The sequence below is a fragment of the Castor canadensis genome, chromosome 1 (assembly GCF_047511655.1).
Source record: "Castor canadensis chromosome 1, mCasCan1.hap1v2, whole genome shotgun sequence".
Lineage (NCBI taxonomy): Eukaryota > Metazoa > Chordata > Mammalia > Rodentia > Castoridae > Castor > Castor canadensis.
In genome coordinates, this window is record NC_133386.1 from 74,806,307 (window position 1) to 74,825,672 (window position 19,366).

The window sequence follows — 19,366 nt, forward strand, 5'->3', positions numbered from 1 at the left end:
GGATGTGGCTTAGAGCTCCATATTCCAGTCCCTCCCTACCACTGGCTTCCTCTACAGTCTATGACAGCCTGCTAACCTCCAGAAGTGTAAGCAAGAACATACTAGATTATCTGGCTTGTATCTGGCCTGCCAGCTTTGTGAGATGCATGAGCAATCTCAGCAGAGACCAGACCAGAAAAATCTACCCAGCCAGTCTCCAAAATTGAGTTACATAAAGGGTGCTGTTTTATGCCATTAAGTTTTGGAGTAATTTGTTATGAAGTAAAAGCCAATTGATATACCCTGTACCCTTCCAATAAACTCCTTCCAACATGTTTTTCCTGTAAGTTAATTTGAAGCATATGGTTTTGTATATGTGAATAGTTTTACTTGTAACCAAAAGAATCTTTTTCTTTTCTTCTTTTTTCCCCGGTGGTACTGGTGTTTGAATTCAGGGCTTGCACTTGATAGGCAGGTACTCTACCACTTGAGCAACACCCACAGCATATAACCAAAAGAATTTTGATTCAGAGAGGAATTGTATCAATAGAGAAGACAATTAACTGAGCTATAGAGAGAATACAGAACTGTTTGGCTGAGTCAGTCACAGCAGCATGCAGAAGGTTAGTGTGATTTGCATTATGTTGTAGTGAAGCACTAGGTTAAGCAAATAACCCACCCCAACATCAACAGGTGCCACAAAGCATACTTTTCCTACCCTTGACCTTGCAATGTTTGTCTTGTGGGTGTAATATATTCTCTGGGCTGGTAACCAATGTGTAGTGTTGCAGTGAAGAGTTTTGTTCTTGTATCTTTTTCTGAGAGGGACTGCTTGTGGTTCTACTGATAATTTTCTAATTTTGTAATTAAATTATTCAATTGCAGGATAGAAAGGAATGTTGTCTGTAGAAAATGGAGCCTAATCTAGAGGAACTCTGGACTAGTCTGGGAATCATTCACCTTGAGAAGAGGGGCCCATTGATGACATTTTCAGGTTCAGTTGGTAGGTGTGATTGGTTGGATTATCTCACTTTAGGAAGAGGGTGAATGAAAGTGTGGTTCAATGTAAAGTGTTAAATCACGCCTGGCAGAGAAACATTTTAGTAAATGTGAAGAAGTGCAGGAACATGTGTGTGAATGCATGTGTGTGTGAATGTGCACCAAAAGGAAAAACTGACATCTAGGGAGGGAGGTAGATGTCTATGCAACTTAGTTTTGAACAATAATTTTCTGCATAATATATCCCTTTTGTGAGAGCTACATTCCCAGCCATCAGGTTTGCACAAATAAGCTCACCTCCTGGACCTTGCTGACGGGCCAGTTGGTCTGTTGTTTAGAAATTTGGAACTATGAGTTGGTTTTCTCTATGTCTGAATCTAGACATATTAACTGAGAAACTATTAATTTGAAGTGGGAATCTATTACTTCAACTAAAAAAATATTTCAATGAGGAGGGCGTTACTAGGAATTTCTTAATAATAGTATGAAAGGATCTATGTCCATGTCTGGTTGTGTTTAATTTCTGGTTTATTTTTTGGTACTGATGCCAGTAATCAATCTGGGGGTCCAAAATATTGTGTGTCACCTAAAATTCAGATGACATTCTTATTTTCATTATTTCATTTATATGATAAAACAAAAATATTTTTCAGTTTCTCAGGGCAAAGATATATCTATTATTTTTTTCCTACAGTGAACTAAGTTTTAAATATATCCTTCTTTAACCTACAAGTCATTTTTCAAAACAGAGTATAAATATCAATTAACACAAATATGTAAATAAGAACATTATCATTACTTTAAAATGTTATATCTGCTTAATAACCCAGGCTCCTCTGTCTTATTTTTTTCCCCTAGTGTTGTTTCCTTTTGGAGTTTGTAAATCAATACAGCCACAGTTATTCATATAGGAGCTGGAAAAGTTGCATATTTTAAAGAGAAAATTAACAATTTAGATTTAACAATATATGAAGGCTTCCAAAACTTTTAATTTGAAAGTAATGCTATTTAAATTAATTTCTTACTTTGGAATCTAGGCAAAAACTTTAAAAAACGCTTTATGAAAAGAGAAATATAAATATTTCAAAGACTATGTTGGTAATGTATAGCTAAAGGCTGAAAAGAAGATTTTCAGGTTATCTTGATCAGTAGAGACAACTAGGTAATGCAGTCAACCAAATAATTCACTTTACCAAAACAATTGGGAAGAAATAATTTATAGTGATGATCCTCACTAACTAAAGTAATCCTCAAATTGGTCACTTTTGTCTGTTATCAACATCAGGAGCTCCTTGATTATGATTCTGAAAGAATGACAATAATATTATTAAAATTGTCATGGCAAGGAAGGTTTTACGATGAGTCATTGAGTGCTCCTCCCCAAAGAGGTGAAAAACCTGAGCACTTGATGGATGAAAAGTCATGAATAGATGGACTTGCTGTATTCCCTGAGGAGATGATCACTCTTGGAGAGTGAATGCAGCTCAATTGCAATGTGGAAAAAAAAAGTTTGGAAAATTCTCCCAAGTTCGACCCCTCTGCCTATGGGCATTGTATAGCATTTTATTTTATTTGGTGATACTGGGATTTGAACTCAGGGCCTCTCACTTGTAAGGCAGGTGCTCTACCACTTGAGCCACTCTACCAGCCCTTATCATAGCACTTTAAACGTGAAAAGCACTTTGTATAGTAGCTGGTTCAATTTACTCATGTAAAAAGAGGGCAAAATTGGCAACTTGCCCAGGGTTATGAAGTTAATTTGAAAAAACTTTAGAACCAATAATATAGCAGGTCTCATTATTTTGAGTGCTTACTATGCACTAGGTACTAAGAGCCTGTACACATTTTCTCATTTGTATTCTGACAGTTTTATGAGATCTGTATTATCATCACACAATATTATTATTATTCTTATCATTTTATAGATAAGGAAGCTAAAGCAGGCAGTAGTTAAGAACCTTGTTCAATGTCTTGCAACCTACAAGTGGCAGGGTTGTGCTTGCATTCCACTCTGTTTCAAAGCTCAGTTTCCCACACAAAACCCCAGGTCATGGACAACCCCACCTCATTCCTCCACACCCTCCCTTTCTATCCAAACTCTATAAGGTCCTAGAGAAGAGTTCTCTAGTCAAAGAACAGCTTGGTAACTTGGTAATTTAATAATAGGCAATATAACTGAAAATATTCTTTAATAATAGGAGGTAAAAGGCAGCCTGGACTTGAGCAGTATGGCTGTAAATAGTAGGTAAAATTTTCAATTAGAATATTGTTATAATTCAAGGGAATGGACTAACTTTTAATATTTAACAATGATAATGAATTTGAACATAATATTCCTATTTAGAGAATGTTTTACTCACTGTGCACTTAGGTATTAGATGAATTCTCAATGGAAAAATTCAACAGGCGGCTGTGTATTCATTTGCCATATGCCATGTTCTCTTCCAGCCAGACATGATGAAATCTGGTTTACATTTTGGGAGCCCAGCTGCCTCCTCCTGCAAACATGTTCCCTCAACACTTGTATAGGTAATGGGAACTTACTAACCAAGTGCTGAATGATTCAAGCATTTTACGAAGAGCGAATAGTTTACTAGGAAGGTATATTTTATTGAAAGAGTAAATTAAAAATAACAAGCATTTCCTCTTCAATTATTTAACAGAAATTGTGATAGAATGTATTTATATTTGATTAAAGTTAAATTAGTTAAAATACATTTAATGAAATTTATTATGATAAAAATATCTTTTTTCAGCCACAAGTTATAATAACCTATAGTCCTAACAATAGGGTTTGGTCATTGCTAGTGATGTAGGGTGAGCTCCAGACCTTCCTTAAACAACTTTGATAGAAATATTCACATGTGTGGACAGCAACCTTTTGAAAACTTAATGTTTTTACCACTGTCATGAAGATGATAATAGGTTTAACTCTTGAGAAGGAATACTGAGCAGGAAGAGAGAGCACCTGTTTGAATTTTAGCTTGGCCAATAAAACTCTGCCTAAATGAAGTAGGTCATTTGCCCTCCCGTGTTTCACTTCCCACCTTCAAAATAATAACAGTAGTAGTAGGGTAACATATGTAGCACTATAATATACAAGGAACAGTTTTAAGCACTTTCACTTAACTTATTATTTAACTCTTCAAAAACCATCTGAGGTAACTATTAACACTAACCTTCATTTTATAGGTAAGGAAGCAGACTCAAATGTTCATGTAACTTTCCTTTAGTTACACTGTGAGTGATAGAACTAGGATTCAGTTCTAAAATACAGGTCACAAAGTTATACAAACGTTTATTTTTTTCTGTGTATGTTTAAACTGTTTTAACCACAGCTCGTCTGCATCAGTTGAGGATGTAGAATCTCTGCATTAGTAAAGACCCTTTCAAAGATAAATGACAGAAATCCCTTTTAATTGGCTTAAGTAAGAAATAGAATTTATTTGCCAATGAACTAATGAAATTTTAGTGTCCATGGTAGATCAGTAGTCCACAGGTAGATCCAGAAACTTGGTGTAATCAGGAATCTTTTCTTATCTCTGGGCTCTTCTGTCTTTCCTGCTAAAGGCTGTCGTTAGGAAGTTTCCTCCCTTTATGCTAAGGTCCAGCAATGTCAGGCAACTAACCTCAAATCTCCAAAGTCAGTAAGCACGATGGTACCTGTAAACCTCTAAACTGAGTCTCATGGATTCTGATTGGTCTAGCCTGAATCCTGGGCCATTCTGCAACCAATCACAGTGGTCAGAAGAATAAGATGTTCTGATTGGCTAGGTCACATGTAACTCTTGGAGCCAAGTGTGCATTCAAGTTTATCTGAACTATATGAGTGAAGTGATGAGGTTCTTCAAGGAAAATCAGAGCGCTATTAGCAGAGAAGGCAGAAGCAGCACAGGCAAAAAACAACAGATGGCCACCCCAATTAGATTGTTACTTCAGTGATTTCCAGAACTAAAAGCCTATCAATTTTTGCCAATAGGGGGTGGGAGGACATGGTCGGGAAGAGGAAGAGAAGGCTATGGTGTGTCTGTAAATCCCACTCACACTTGAATTACCAAACCTCATTTCCTTCTAGGGACTTCAAGAATTCCTTTGCTACAGAATTTTTAGTAAGAAGACTAGAGTAAGGAAAGACAAAGTTCATGGAAAAAATTCTTTTTGTGCTGTAATTTTTACAATATTGAAAAACTGACAGCAACCTAAAAGCCTAATATTAGTAATTGGTCAAGTAAGAATATTCATACTAGTTAGAAATGATGGTTTCAATGTGTATTCAACTATATATATATATATGTATATATATATATATATGTATATATATATATATATTTTTTTTTTTTTCATGATTGCAGGCACTCTTAACACTTGAGTCACTCTGCCCTTTTTTTGTGACTTTTTGTTCCCCCCTGAGGTAGGCTCTTGAGAACTATTTTCCTGGGGCTGGCTTCCAACAGTGATCCTCCCAATCTCTCTCCTGAATAGCTAAGATTGCAGGCGTGAGCCACCAGCTCCCAGTTCAACTATATGTTAAATAAAGTACTGAAGATATAATGTTAATTGGAAGAAGATATGACAGAAATATATTATGCTTTGGATTTTATTGTGAAGGAAGTATCTGTTTTCTAGCTATGTAGAGGAAAAGCACTGGGGCAGAAATACACCAAAATTATCAATAGTAGTTATCCACTGGTGGTAACAATCTGAGTAACTTTAGTCCTATTCTTTATAGTTTTCTGCATTTCCAGATTATCTATAAAGACTATATAACATATCTATAAGCAGGAAAAAAAAATCCCCTTAAAGTAGTTAAATGAAGGAGTTTAAGCTTTACCTGTTTTATATCTGCTAAATTTGTGTCAATTTACAGTGAGAGAAGGAATGTAGATTATGTAAGAATCAAACAAAAAGCACTGTTTAAGATAACCAAGAGTTGGCTATATTTGCCTACTTCAAAAGGCTGTTTCGTAGGTCCCGTCTTTTATAACCATAAGGCTTTATTGTGTACTAAGAGAATATTTACACAGGTGGGCCCAATTTAAGAACAAGTGATATAATGTCAGAAAATCCAAGCTATTAAGATAAGGGTAATTATTTATATTACCAAAATAGCAATTATATTTCAGTATCACATGTGCATTGTAAAATTCTACTAGATATATGGAAACTCTGTGCATTTTAAATATGGCTCAGTTTCCTAAAATGTAATAGCATGCCACTTTCAGGGGAACATATCTAAGGTATCAAAAAAAAAATTAAACCACTTAAAATTATTGTAAAAGCTGGGAGTATCTGGGTTTGATAATACATTTAAAACATAACCAATAAAGGGCACATCTGTTTAGTCCAATTGTCAACAGAAGACCAAGGAGCAGTAGCTGAAATATGTAATCATGTTCATCATTGTCATTTCCATGTCATCCTTGTCATTGTCATGTCATCCTTGTCATTGTCACTTCAGTTCTTTAGATTTCAGCATAATTACATATACACAAATTCTCATTCTATCCTGGTAAGGCTGCTATTATCATCATTCTTATGAGAAGTTAGGAATGAAATAAGAAATGTTTTTTCCAAGGTTATACACAGAGTAAATTGTAGAGTAAGGTATTTGTTTTCTGTTCTTGTATCATCTGTTCTTTGACCTGCAATATGGAGCTAGGTTCTCAACGTTATTACAACTAATAAAGTCTTGAATTTGTACAGAGCTTTATATCTTACAAATTCTTATAGATAGATTGCCTAATTTCAGCATAAGAACATTATTGTGAGATTATAAGGCCACCTGCTGACAGTGAATTAAGTCCTTATCAAACAGCTTTTCATATATGATCTTACTGTGGCAGAGAGCCTCTCAGATGCCCTCAGTGTTTTGGGCTCTTTGATATTAATGCCCTTGTGTAATCTCTACCCCTCAAATAGGAGGTGGAAACAGAGCCTTATCTCCAATGATTGAAAGATGGCAGAAGCGATGGGATATCACTTCTGAGATTAGTTTCCAAAAAGACTCCTGCTTCCATTGTCAGATCTTTTCTTTTCAGCCCTCGCTCTGGAAGGGCAAGCAAGCTGTGGTGTTAGTGGTGCTAGTGAGGACCACCTGGTAATGATCAGGTGTCTTCAGCCAACAGCCAGCTAGGACTTGAAGTTTGTTAACAACTGCATGAGTGAGCTTAGAAGCTTATCTCTCTCCAGTGGACTCTTGAGACGATTGCAGTTGCAGCTGACAACTTAATGGCAGCCTGTAAGAGGACTTGGGTAAGCCATGCCCAGATTCCCAACTCATAGGAGTGGTGACAATGAAAAGTCATTGTCTTAGGTCTTGGGATAATTTATTATGTAACAACAGATAACTTATCTACATATTTAATCCTCACAATAGCCCTTTTAATTGATAGATCATGCTAGTCCTATCTGAGAAATAAGGAAGTTGAGATTTAGAGAAGTAAAAAGTAATTTTCCCTAAAACAAGCAGTTAACAAGTGGCAAAGATGATAAATCTCTGGCTCACTGGACTCCACATCTTGGGCTTGAGCCCTGTGTTGTGTTGGCCCCTGGAAGTAAGACACAAGATGCCATTTGACTTAACACAGGTGATAATGAATTCTAACAGGTCACTTTGACTTGAGAAACTTTCCCTAAAGATGACCAAGGTAGGTAGGGCAGGTATTATTGTCTCTATCCTAATGATAGACCATGCAGCTCACATAGCCAGGAGGGCAGGGCATTAACCCAGGCCCACTGACCTAAGCCTCTTTTCCATGCCTCCTCACCCTTAGGTTCATATTCATTTTATGAAACAGGTAAAAAATATGCCATGAATGCCATATATGTTAATATAACAGTATGCCTAGCAATCATAATAGCAATAACATATAATCATCAATTATTAATTAAATGCATGTTGTTAGTTATATATGTCTGAGAAAGAGACCCTTGGCACAGTCAACGTAAGGTGAGAGATTATCCAAATGCCTGTGGGAATCCTTTTTAGAATAAAGGTATAAATTGTCATGAATGTGCTGGAAAAAATTACTCCATCTGCAATACAGGAGCGTTGCTTCTACCATCAAGCTGAAAATGAATAAGGTCTTGTGAGCTTTGAGACTTTAGCTTCCTCTAAAATCATGTTTACTCTCTTCTTGGTAAGATGCTTCATTTATGTTAGTCACCAAACCACCTTAGGGTCAGTACATTTTGGTCATCTGGCCTCTTGGACATAAAGTAAGGTCTTTGGTGGCCCTATGTTGCAGAAAGGGCGAGAAGAGGACATTACTTTACCAGTTTATAATAAATTAAATAAAATATGCTTGCCAATAGAAATGTATCTTGGAAATGATTTATTTGCTAATGACTAATTAAATGACATATTTGATATTTGATTTTTAAAGAGCATCTGTGTAAGGAGCTGAATTAGTCTTAGAAGGACAGAAGAAAGGACAGAATGATCAGAAAGTTAAAATAGTTCCAATGGAAGCATGAAACAGGAAACCCTGCTTCATTCTCTCAATGTCTTCTTAGTTATGCAAAACTATATGGTAGGGAAGTATTAATGGATAATTCTACATCAAATTCTCCTGCCAGATGAGAAAAATTTCCTTGACTCATGCAGAGTTCTACATTAGAATCTGCATTATGTAGTAAAGTTTAAGATGGAAGCTACTTAAGTAAATAATTCTTGTTCTATAGTAGTACAGGAAAGACTTAATCACAATGACACACTATGTTGTCAGAAATCATGCAGGGATAAATATTATTGAGTTAAAAAGATAAGTTTTGGGATGTGGAGTTCCGCCTTGCAAAGTTTTCCTCCCCCATCTTCCTCAGATGTTGTGGGCTTTCATTTCCCATTCTTTGACAGCATTGTTTTTGCCTCTCAGGCACGTTTTCTGCCCTGTGTTGTGCAAGCTTAATATAAATTTCTACAATAACCAGGCAAGTTATTAGATTTTGTACATTTTAAAGCTAGCCATTTTACTGAATTTGTATATTCTCTCTAAATTTAATCACTTCAGAGTTGCCAGTAATCCTGTCATTTGTTCGTAGTAATATACCTTCTTCCTGACCAATATTTATAAGTTTCTTCCCCCTCCCACTTCCTCCCTCCCTTCCTCCCTCCCTCTCTTCCATTGTGCTAGTTAGAACATTCAAATGAATGTCAAATAATGAAGGTAATAGCAGGCATCTTTCATGTATTCCTACAGTGTTTTACTAATAACATGATTCTGGCTGTTGTTTCAGAAGGGGTGTCCTTATTTTGAAAAACTGCTCCTTTCTGTTTTTAGTTTAATATGAAGTTTGAAAAGAAGTTACAAATAAATGTTGAATTTCATAACCTTTAAATTTTGAGATGATCATTGGCTCATTGATGTGATATTCTTGCTCATTTAGAAAGATAATTTGATTCTCTATAAAGAAAATTATGGTAATAAAATATTTGTAACATGACAGTAACATGTTTTCTTGCTTAAGGATTTCATATCTATAATCAGGGCTAGTTCTTTGAGTATAAATTCTATTATATATTATTCTTATTCTTCAGTTGTAACAACAACAAAACACATTTAATTTTGTATGTCGCACTGAGCCCTGAGAATCTGAACTACCAAAAGTGCAGTCTGCAGAGCAGCAACGGAAGTAAGTACTATCAGAGAGCTTGTTAGAAATGCAAATTCTTGACCTCATTCTACCTTACTGATTAGAAACTTTGCAGGTGGGACCAGGAATGTGAGGTTTGACATGCCTTTTCAGGTGATTCTTCTGTACATTAGGGGTTTTTGTTGTTGTTTCTTGCAGTTTGGGGTATCCAAACCAGGAAGTCATACATGTTAGACAAATGATCTACCTTTGAGCCACGTCCCCAGTGCCTGAACATCAAAGTTTGAGAGATATCACTATAGAACATGCAAAAATCATGTGACTCTCTGGGTGCACATGGAACTCCAGTCACCTGGTAGGACTGATCTCTTCTCTTGCATGTGTAAGGGAAAGTTTTGTCAGTTGATTCAAAGTGGTGTTCTCTAGAACTTGAAGCCATACCAGATCTGAGGCAAGTTGAGGAAGTAGGAGAACAAATTCTTATAAACAGGGTTCAGGGTAGTGGAACTCAGCCTAGCCTGTGTCCCTTCATATTGTACAAGGCCAGCACCACACAATTCACCTACATTTAGACCAGGATTATTTCTTAACTCCACTCACAGAAATAATAAGGAAGATAATAGCGTAATACTATCTTCCATTTCTTCACAACCTGTGCATCATTCTTCCTTTACTCCCAATAGGTGTATAAGGCAGGAATTGTTATTCCCATGTTTCAGATGGGACAACTGAGGCGCAGAGTGGTCAAAGAACTTATTTTGGGTCATGAAAAGAACAAAATGAGGGTTCACATCAAATCACAATCAAGAGAAACAAACTGGTGAATTGGAATGAGAATTTTATAGGAAATTAACAAAATAAAGGTCACAGAGCCAATGATGTTTTCTTAAAAGTACTTGTTTCTTTTATAAATATGCTTTTGCAGACACCAAAACTATTTCTGAGGGCTGGGGTGTGGCTTAAGTGGTAGAGTGCCTGCCTAGCAAGTACAAGGCCCCGAGTTCAAGCCCCAGCACTGCCCCAAACAAACAAGCAAACAAACAAAAAACTATTTCTGAAATAATGTCAAAGTGAAGGAGAAAGCAAATTGTACCCAGGTGGAGCTGGGATGGATACACAATGGAGTGTAAATTCACCCTTTCTAGAACATTAAATCCTTGTGGAATGGCTCTTGGTAGGAATCACTAAATAAAATTGGTAGAAAGCCAGGACCACCAATGCTGGTGCTGAAAGCAAAGACAGAGTGAAACATGAGGTAAGAGGCACCGTCTCCAGTTAAGGGACTGCATGCAGTGTCTGATGTGAAGACAGGGTTTCCTCAGACTCTGCTCCGAGAGAGCAAACTGCTCATCTCATGAGTCAGGAAGCAAAAAGAAAAGAGAATGAGGGTGGGGTCCTCACTGCCCATCAAAGGCATGCCCTCAATGAACTAACAACTTCTCATTAGGCCCCACCTCCTAAGGGTTGCATCACCTCTCAATAACACCACCCTGGAGACCTGCTTCTTTTCAAAACTGTACAGCATAAAATCTCTACACAAAACTGTGGTACTGAGTTGCCCAGGCTGAGTTAGTACAGGGAGGTTTTTCATTAGCAGTTTTTCAGTTATATTTCAGTTGTCATACAAGTCTAGCCATATAAAAGCAGTTATAGTAAATGCTATTTCAGGTGTTAAAGACAGGATTCATCATAACACGCATGCATGCATGCACTCACTCACATGTGCGTGTATATACACATACATACTGACATACACAGTCTATTTATGATCTTCTAAAAAGTTCCAGCTTGGGTGTGGCTCAAGTGGTAGAGCAAGCATGCTTGTTAGGCAAGCATGAGGCCCTGAGTTCAAGCTTCACTGCTGCCAAAAATGTTCCTACTATAAAAAGTTGGCAGTGCACAGCATACCCTTCTCTTCTTTCCAAAGAGATGCTCATCATCCAGGGGTCATGTAAACTTACAGGGAGTTCTGCCTCCCATCCGCCAAGTAGTTCAAATGATATACTTATTGGCTAAAATGAGAGGAGGGCAGATTAAGGGTGAAATGGCATATTAAAAATAATTTACAAATTCTTCAGTGGCTTAGAAACATGGGTATAATGAAATAAGTAAATGCAGATCTGAGTTGGATGTGGCCTAAAGTTATTTTGTTTACTCCTCCATGGTTGAAATTCATGTTTAAAAAAAAAAATCTCGAGGACTGGGAAGGTAGCTTTATGATAGAAGATATGCTTAACATACACAGGGACAGGCATAGACATACATCCACGTCCCAGTTTAGGAAAAGGCCTGAAGCCCCAGCTGCTGGGCTAACTGTCAGAGTAGTCTTTGGCTCTCAGTCCTTTCTGGGCTATCTTTGGTCACAGAGAATGCCTCACCCTAGGTAATACCCTTCTGGGGGCAGAATACATTCAATGACTGATGAGGGACAGTTTGGAAAGCGTTTTTTTTGGCCCAGTTTGGGACAATCTGATGGATCATTTTAGCTTAGAGCTCACCATAAGGTTGACCAAGACTGCTGTTGGGCCTATTTTGCAGCTCAACTTCTCCCTCTGCCCAATATTTTTTCCTTCTCCTCCTACACACTAAACCCTATCTTACATTCTGCTCCTGGGAGAACCCAATCTGTCACATGCTCCCAAAGACATTGCCTAATGACGTCCCAATGATACATAGTACACACCTCATAGGAAGTCTCATCGCATTTTCAAATAGCGTTAGAAAGTTCTCCCATGAAACGTAAGAATCTGACTCCCTGCACATTTTGTTGCCTGGGTCTGGCCACTTGAACCATGCAGATCATGACCAGGCCCTCCTCATTCTACTTCTTTTATCTCCGTTCACATACCCTGAGTCATGTAGCTTCAAAGGCAAAACGGAGTTTTATCTGATTCATCACCATCTTCTTTTTTGGTCATCATGCTGCTCAAAGGAGACGTAGTTGAAGGGAAAAGCACATGACTTATGGGTAACAGTTCAGCAAGTATGGGATAGTTCATGTTCCTTTTTAGGTTACTACCAATTACTATTTGAGGAAGAAGGGGCATGGTGGGAGCCAGGAAGAAAAAAGCAGTGGTTTGTTGGAGAATCACAGATTTGGAATCACCTTGGCAATGCTTTTAAACTTTCTGAGAGATGATGAATCTGTTCCTGTTCACTCTCCTGTGCTCTCGACTTCAGTGAAAGGAAACACCATCCACGTGGTTTAGAAACCTGGGTGCTTTCCTGCGTTCTATACTTTCCATCACTTGTCACATTCATTTAATTTCTACATGTTTTGGTCTCCTTCTCCTACTGCCTAAATACATTTGCTTTCTGTTTTCATTCTCTATGTCTACTGCTACTGCCTTGGTCCAGGCTTTCATTGTAACTCTCTGCTGCACCCATTTCTGCCAACTCCATATTGCAGACAGAGTGAAATCTCTAGAACACAAAACTAATGATCTTGGTAAAAAGCATAAAATAATGTAATGAAGCATTATGTATTATGGCAAAAACCTGGAAGCAACCCAAATGCCCATCAATATTAGAGTGGATAATCAAATTGTGGCGTATTCATACAACATAATGGTTTACAACAACAAAAATTAAATAAGCTTCTGGTGTAACGATCCACACAAATGAATCTCACGAATAGCATTAAGTCAAATCACAAATGAGATAATTCTATATTATATACATGTATATGAAGCTTAAATTAAATTATGTTGAAAGGCAGGTAGTGATACATTTAGGCAGGTAGGAGAAGAAATAACTAGGTAAGGACGGCAGGAAATTTATATAATGGTGATATTCCACTTCTTATCTTGGAGAGGGTTAATTATATGGATATGTTCACTTTGAGAAAAATTACCAAGCTTAACACCTATTATTTGTTTTCTTTTCTGTATGTATATTATTCTTCATAAAAATCTTAAAGAATTCCATAATGATCCCCATAGGCCTATGGGGTAAAGTCCAAATGACCTGGACACTTTCCAAACCTTCTCTGTAGTTGTTCCCACTACCTGTATTTATTTAACACACTCTGAATTCTGTGCACTTCCCAGAAAAGGAGATGAAGCAAGTGGTTTTATGATGAATGCAGTTTTCTTCTTTTCTTTATTTTTCCTTCTTTTTCTTTTTTCAGTGCTGGGGATCAAGTCCAAAGCTTGTGCTCTGCAAGTAGTATACCACTGAGCTACATTTTCAGTTCATAAATTGGTTTTAAATGAATGACTGGTGAGGTTGATTTCCTCATAGTGCTTTTGTGAGCATTTAAAGAATATATGTTCAGCTCTTAGTGTAGTTCCTGAGTCAGAGTAGACACTCAGCATATATTAACTTTCTCCTTTTTATCTCCTTATCAGTGTAGATAAATAAAAGTGTAACTCTGAAATCATTAAGATATTGTAGCTGAAGTCACTTTTGGGGGGCATTTCCAGTATCCCTTTGGTGAAACTTACTCCTAAGAGAAACTCTGTCTTGTCTTCAATTCCCAAGAATGCTATTCTTGACACAAATTAGACTTTCTTGGATAAGCTGCCCTAACAAAACCCATACTTCAGTGTTCAAATCAGATCCTTCCCCAATCTTTTGGAAATATCACCACATGCCCTTTATCTGATAAAGGGATTAAAAAAAAGCAGCATTTAAAGAAACACATTTCATGGGGTCTGGTTTTATCTTATTTGGGCCCTTGAAGTAGATGGGGTCATTTAAAGGATCTGAGTTTTAGAACTGCAAGCTGCTGCTGCTGGTTGTTATTTCTCTAAAATATTATCTTCTTCTTACAAACATTCTTTCCTTCTCATGACAGATTTCACAAAGACTGTCCATCTGGTCTGTAGTGATAACTAGAATCTCAAGCTGTCCATTCCTCTTATAAGTTGTAGTTTAAAATCATCCAGGTGTAGAAGGATTGGGTTTTACAGCTTCTTCCAAAGGACTTTGTCTTCTTAATCCTATAATTGCACATGTTGAGAGCTGATCAACAAGAGAAAGCCCTAACAATGAACCTTCTAAAGTTTAATTGGCTGTGTGTATTCTTCATTTGATATATTTTAAAGGAACATAATAAGGAAATAAGAGCAATGAAATCTATTCAGATATGTACCACAGTGAACCAGATAATCCACAGTGGAGGAGACAAAATAAGAGAACTAAAAATGAAAAATAAAATTACAGGCCCCCCCATCCAGTTTTGCTTTCCATGATATCAGTTGTGGTTAACTGCAGTCAAAAATATTAAATGGAAAATGTCTGAAATAAACAATTCATGAGTTTTAAATTGTGTGTTGTTTTGAGTAGTGTGATGAAATCCTGTGGCATCCTGCTCTACCTTACCTGGGACATGAATCACATTTCTTTGTTCAGCATATCCATGGTGTATATGCTATCTACCCATTAGTTATTAATAACCTCTTAATCATCAGAGTAACTGTTGTGGTATCACAGTACTAATGCTTAAGTAATCCTTATTTTATTTAATAATGGTGCCAAAATGCAAGTGTAATGATGCAAAGGAGGCACCAGAGCATAAAACATGGGAGGACAGATCACTTTGGTACTAAGTGGCAATGTTGTAGGGTGTATAGGAGAAAACATAGTATATATAAGGTTTGGTCACATTTACAGTTTCAGGCATCCACCAATGGTCTTCAAACATCAGGGAGGATTACTGTAGAGTTAAGCAATATTAAGAGTTCTCAGTCAGGTGCCAGTGGCTCGTGCCTGTAATCATCACTAGTCAAGAGGCAGAGAATCTCAGTTCGAAGCCTGCCAGGGCAAATAGTTCAAGAGACAGTATCTCAAAAAAAAAAAAAAAAAAAAAACAAACAACTCTCCCCCCAAAAAACAAACCATCACAGAAAAGGGCTGGCAGAGTGGCTTAAGGTGTAGGTCCCGTGTTCAAACCCTAGTACTGAAAAAAAAAAAAAAAAAAGAGTACTCAAGGATTTCAAATTTTTCTTATAATCCAGGAATATGCCAATCTCTATAAATTCTGGTTTTTAGTTTTTCAGTCCGCAAAATGTAGGAAGGAATACAAAATTATGAAAAGTAGATGGGATATTGTTGACTTTTTTTTTATTCCCCTGAAGATAGACATTGGTTAAACTGACTGAGCTGGGCTCCAAGTTTTAGGAGCACAGTATTGGTTCAAGAAAATGAATTAGAGAGGAGAAAAAGGGGAAAACCAGTCACTTTAAAGACCTGCTGCCCCATACCAAGCCAAGTGACCCTCCTTTTCTCTCTCCTGTGCATTCATTTGTCCCCTTCTCACCCATACAACAGACTCTTTGTTTCCCTGAAGTTAATTTTCATATAATTTCACATGTATAAAAATGTGGCAGATGCAGAAAAAAAGGAGCATAAGCATGAGATACCAGACTTGTCTCTGCTCTGAGATGGCCTTAATAACTTATGATGTGAACAATATGCTCCTATTTGGCTGAAATTCTGCTCTTGAGCAGCTCAAGCTTATTTTATCATGTAAATAAGCCTGCTGAAATAAAAGGAAGGGCTCCTTATATTAAAACATTAGATTTATAACTTTATTTTTAAAGAATAGTATAGAGATAAAACTCCAAAATGGGTAATACAAACATGAAAAAAATGACTTGTGTGTAAAGGTAAGGGACAGGGAATTGGATGTTGGAGTGATAAGATGAGCCAAAAGCTCAGGGCTGAGGATTTTTGCAAAGGAAACCACTTTCATTTGGGGGTAGTTAGATCATCAGGTCCCCACCTGAGTCAGGTGGGGACAAGGTGCTGCTAGCAATGTATCTTACTTCTCTTTCCAATAATAATTTTATCGAACGTCAAACAGTAAGGAATGGAAATGAATTGCAGTGACACATGCTAGATATGGCTTGGATTTTACCTCTTCCTATGTACCACCTCTGAGAATCTCTGACTTGGATATTTTTCTCAAATGAATAGAAATTTATTTACATGATTACTGCTGAGGTAATGAGGAGCAAATGTTTTGAATAGATATCAGTATGGTTAACAGAGGTGACATCAGGATGAGAAGCAAAGGAGGCTGTGTCTCATGTCTCAAGGGAATGGAATGACATGGAAGTGCCTGCTCTGGGAATATGTCCTGAGAGAAGCCATTGTGGGAAGGTACAGAGAAAAGAATGGAAAGTAGAGTTTACTATTGATGGTGAGATAAACTGTTAATTTGAATAGTTTCTATTATAAAAATGATCTATGAAGTGTACATCTCTGGAAATCTTCATGAAAAGAAAAACCATCTAAAGGAACATTTTGACATACATATACCTGAGAACCAGAATTGTGGCTACATTTTTAACAACTCCTTTCCAGCCACAATCTCAATTTTTACAGAGATCTGTAGCAGTCCTTGGGGCTTCTGCACTCCATATCAGGTGATGATGACATAATAATTAAGTTCTATCAACTATGAGTCAGGATTTGAATGAGTTTCTCTTTATAGTTCTCTCAGTGGTGAAATACCTGAACAGAAGTACTTTTCTCACCTATATGTAGTGAAATGGTTAATTGTGATATGCGATTTTAGAAATAAACAACACATTTTGTTTTAAACATGTTACTGAAGCTGCACTGAATCCTACTTTGGACCTCTGCTTTGTCATCACAGCAGTGGGCTGGAGGCCAAAGTTCTGAAGGGGAAAAAAGGCGGGCAAGCATATTTTGTGCATTTGCTGAGTGGGCCTCAAACACCTCCAATCATTTATTTGTTGAAGATAGGGTTATCTTACTTAATTCAGCAAGAAAACAAGTATACCAGCTAGAGAAGAAAGCCTGGCTCATGGCTTCGCTTTGTATTTCCAAGGCATTTCAAATATCCTCACCATGGAAGAGGCTGACAGGGTGTTAGACACAGGTGCCTGCTTCATTCTTTATGTACAAGTCAGAGAAACCCCGATTTACAAGTCCACCCTGGGTGTTTAAGGTGATACATATTGTGTCTGCATGTGTAACTATGGTAAACCAAATATATACTGAAGCAATGTTAAGTTCAGATCAGAAGCTTGGCATTTTTGAAGAAAGATAAAGGAAAAATGGTAAAAGAAGCTTGAATTTTTTTGTCAAAAAAACCCTCTCCCCTAACCCATTTGATTTTCTATTATTCCTTCCTAGTCCGGCTCACTCTTGGAGAGGTTTGATGCAAGAGACAAGGAAGGACGACAAGGAAGGTTAGAAAGGAGCACCCTGGGATGCTGCCTCCTTGTGCCTCGTCTTTCTAACTCAAGGACAAGCAATGTTGGAACGGATACAAGATCCTTTTCGAAACTGGACGCAGGCAGGCAGAAACATACCAAAGTACATACATTTTAACAATGCCAAAACCATGTATGAGCCTGCGAGAGGAGTGGGAACCACTTCGCTTTAGCCTCAAGTCCCTTTCATTTCACTATGCAGGGGGGGGGGACAGCCTCTCACCTTACAGTACTGCTGGAAATAGCTTAAGACCAAACTTTCCATCCTAACTCGCACTTCCAAGCCTGATTTTGTCAAACATCACACCTGGGCATTTTGTTTATCAGGACTGAACACATCCTTTCTCTGAGGACTGGAGCAACCGCTCAGTCCTTTCTAATCAAAGGTTTTTCCGTCAGCGTTGGCTTTGAAATCACCTCGTCCTCCCGCCTTCACGAGGGCACACCATCTCCTTGTGGTTTCTACTCAAGTTTTTTTCTTCTAGCATCCCTTTCAGATTCATTTAATCTTTAAGCTGTCTCGAATCCTTTTGCAAGGAAGCAGGATAAAATTCCTAAACCACAGTTACTCACAATGCCTTTAGTCAGGTTCACGCCTTTGGGGGATTGTTTAAAGGAGAAACGCATTCCATGCAAAGAAGTCTCGGGGCATGCACTGTGCTCAAGCAATTCCCATAGTCTCCATCCCCACACCCCGCACCCCAACCCCAGCCATCTTTGCATCTCAGAGGTGGTAACCCCCCATTCCAAGTCTGAGCTTGAGCCCTTGTGTTGAAGGAGGGGTGAGAAGGAAGCCCCCAGAAGGTGTGCGCCCCTCACCTTGTGGACGATGCGTGCAGCCGTGTCGCACTGGGCAAATTGGGGCGTCTCACTGGCTCCAGAAGGCGCACTTGGAACACGCTCCTATCAAAGCACTGCTTTTCCAAACATCCAGCTCTGGGGTCAGCGTCCCCGGCTCCAGCGTCCGTGCCGGTGCAGCGTCCCCTGGGCTGCGGCTAGACGGAGCCTGGGAGCGCGGAGCGCGGGGCAGCCCGGTGGCGCTGCGGGTGGCAGCGCTGAGCTTGGCGAGTCTGGTCGCCAGGACTGGGGATGCTGGCGAGGGGGAGAACGAGGAAGAGGAGGAGGGAGAAGGAGGAGCAGAGGGCAGCCTGCGAAATCAGCGTGCAGGTTGCAGCCACCTAGGACATCACAGCACGGAGAAGGGGGTGGGAGGGACTGAAGGGGAACCGAGGTGCAAAGTGGGAGGTTGCGATGGAGAACTGGGCTCAGAGCTACCAGGTGCTCCAGGGCTTGCTTAGGCTGGAAAGGAAAAATTCTGGAGCCCATGGTGCCCTCTGGGTTCCCGGTTGCAAGCACTAGGGGGCAGCACTGTCATGCTATAAACCTCCGCGGGGTTGGAGACATGGACAACAGACGCACCTTTGCTGGCCACAGCTCACACTAAGGGACCAATTGGTGCAACAAGAGGCAGAGTGTTTTCGGCTCTCCTAGGGCCAGCCTAGATAGGGGAGCGAGAGGAAAAAGGGAGTAGACAGGTTTGGACGCTGCCTTTCTGTAGCTCCTCCAAGTAAGCCTCGTGGAAGTGAATTAGCTTTCCTCAGGGGGGA

The 19,366-nt window shown here is 38.6% G+C and overlaps 1 protein-coding gene across 2 annotated transcripts in view; it reads right to left on the minus strand.

Annotated features, from left to right (window-relative positions):
• Htr1e (5-hydroxytryptamine receptor 1E) overlaps positions 1–19,108 on the minus strand; it is an 87,810-nt gene extending 68,702 nt beyond the window's left edge. For both annotated transcript variants that reach the window (XM_074065602.1, XM_074065610.1), the window contains exon 1: positions 18,579–19,108. The gene's annotated coding sequence lies outside the window, so the exon portion shown is untranslated. The remainder of the gene's footprint in view (positions 1–18,578) is intronic.
• Positions 19,109–19,366: the final 258 nt, after the last annotated feature.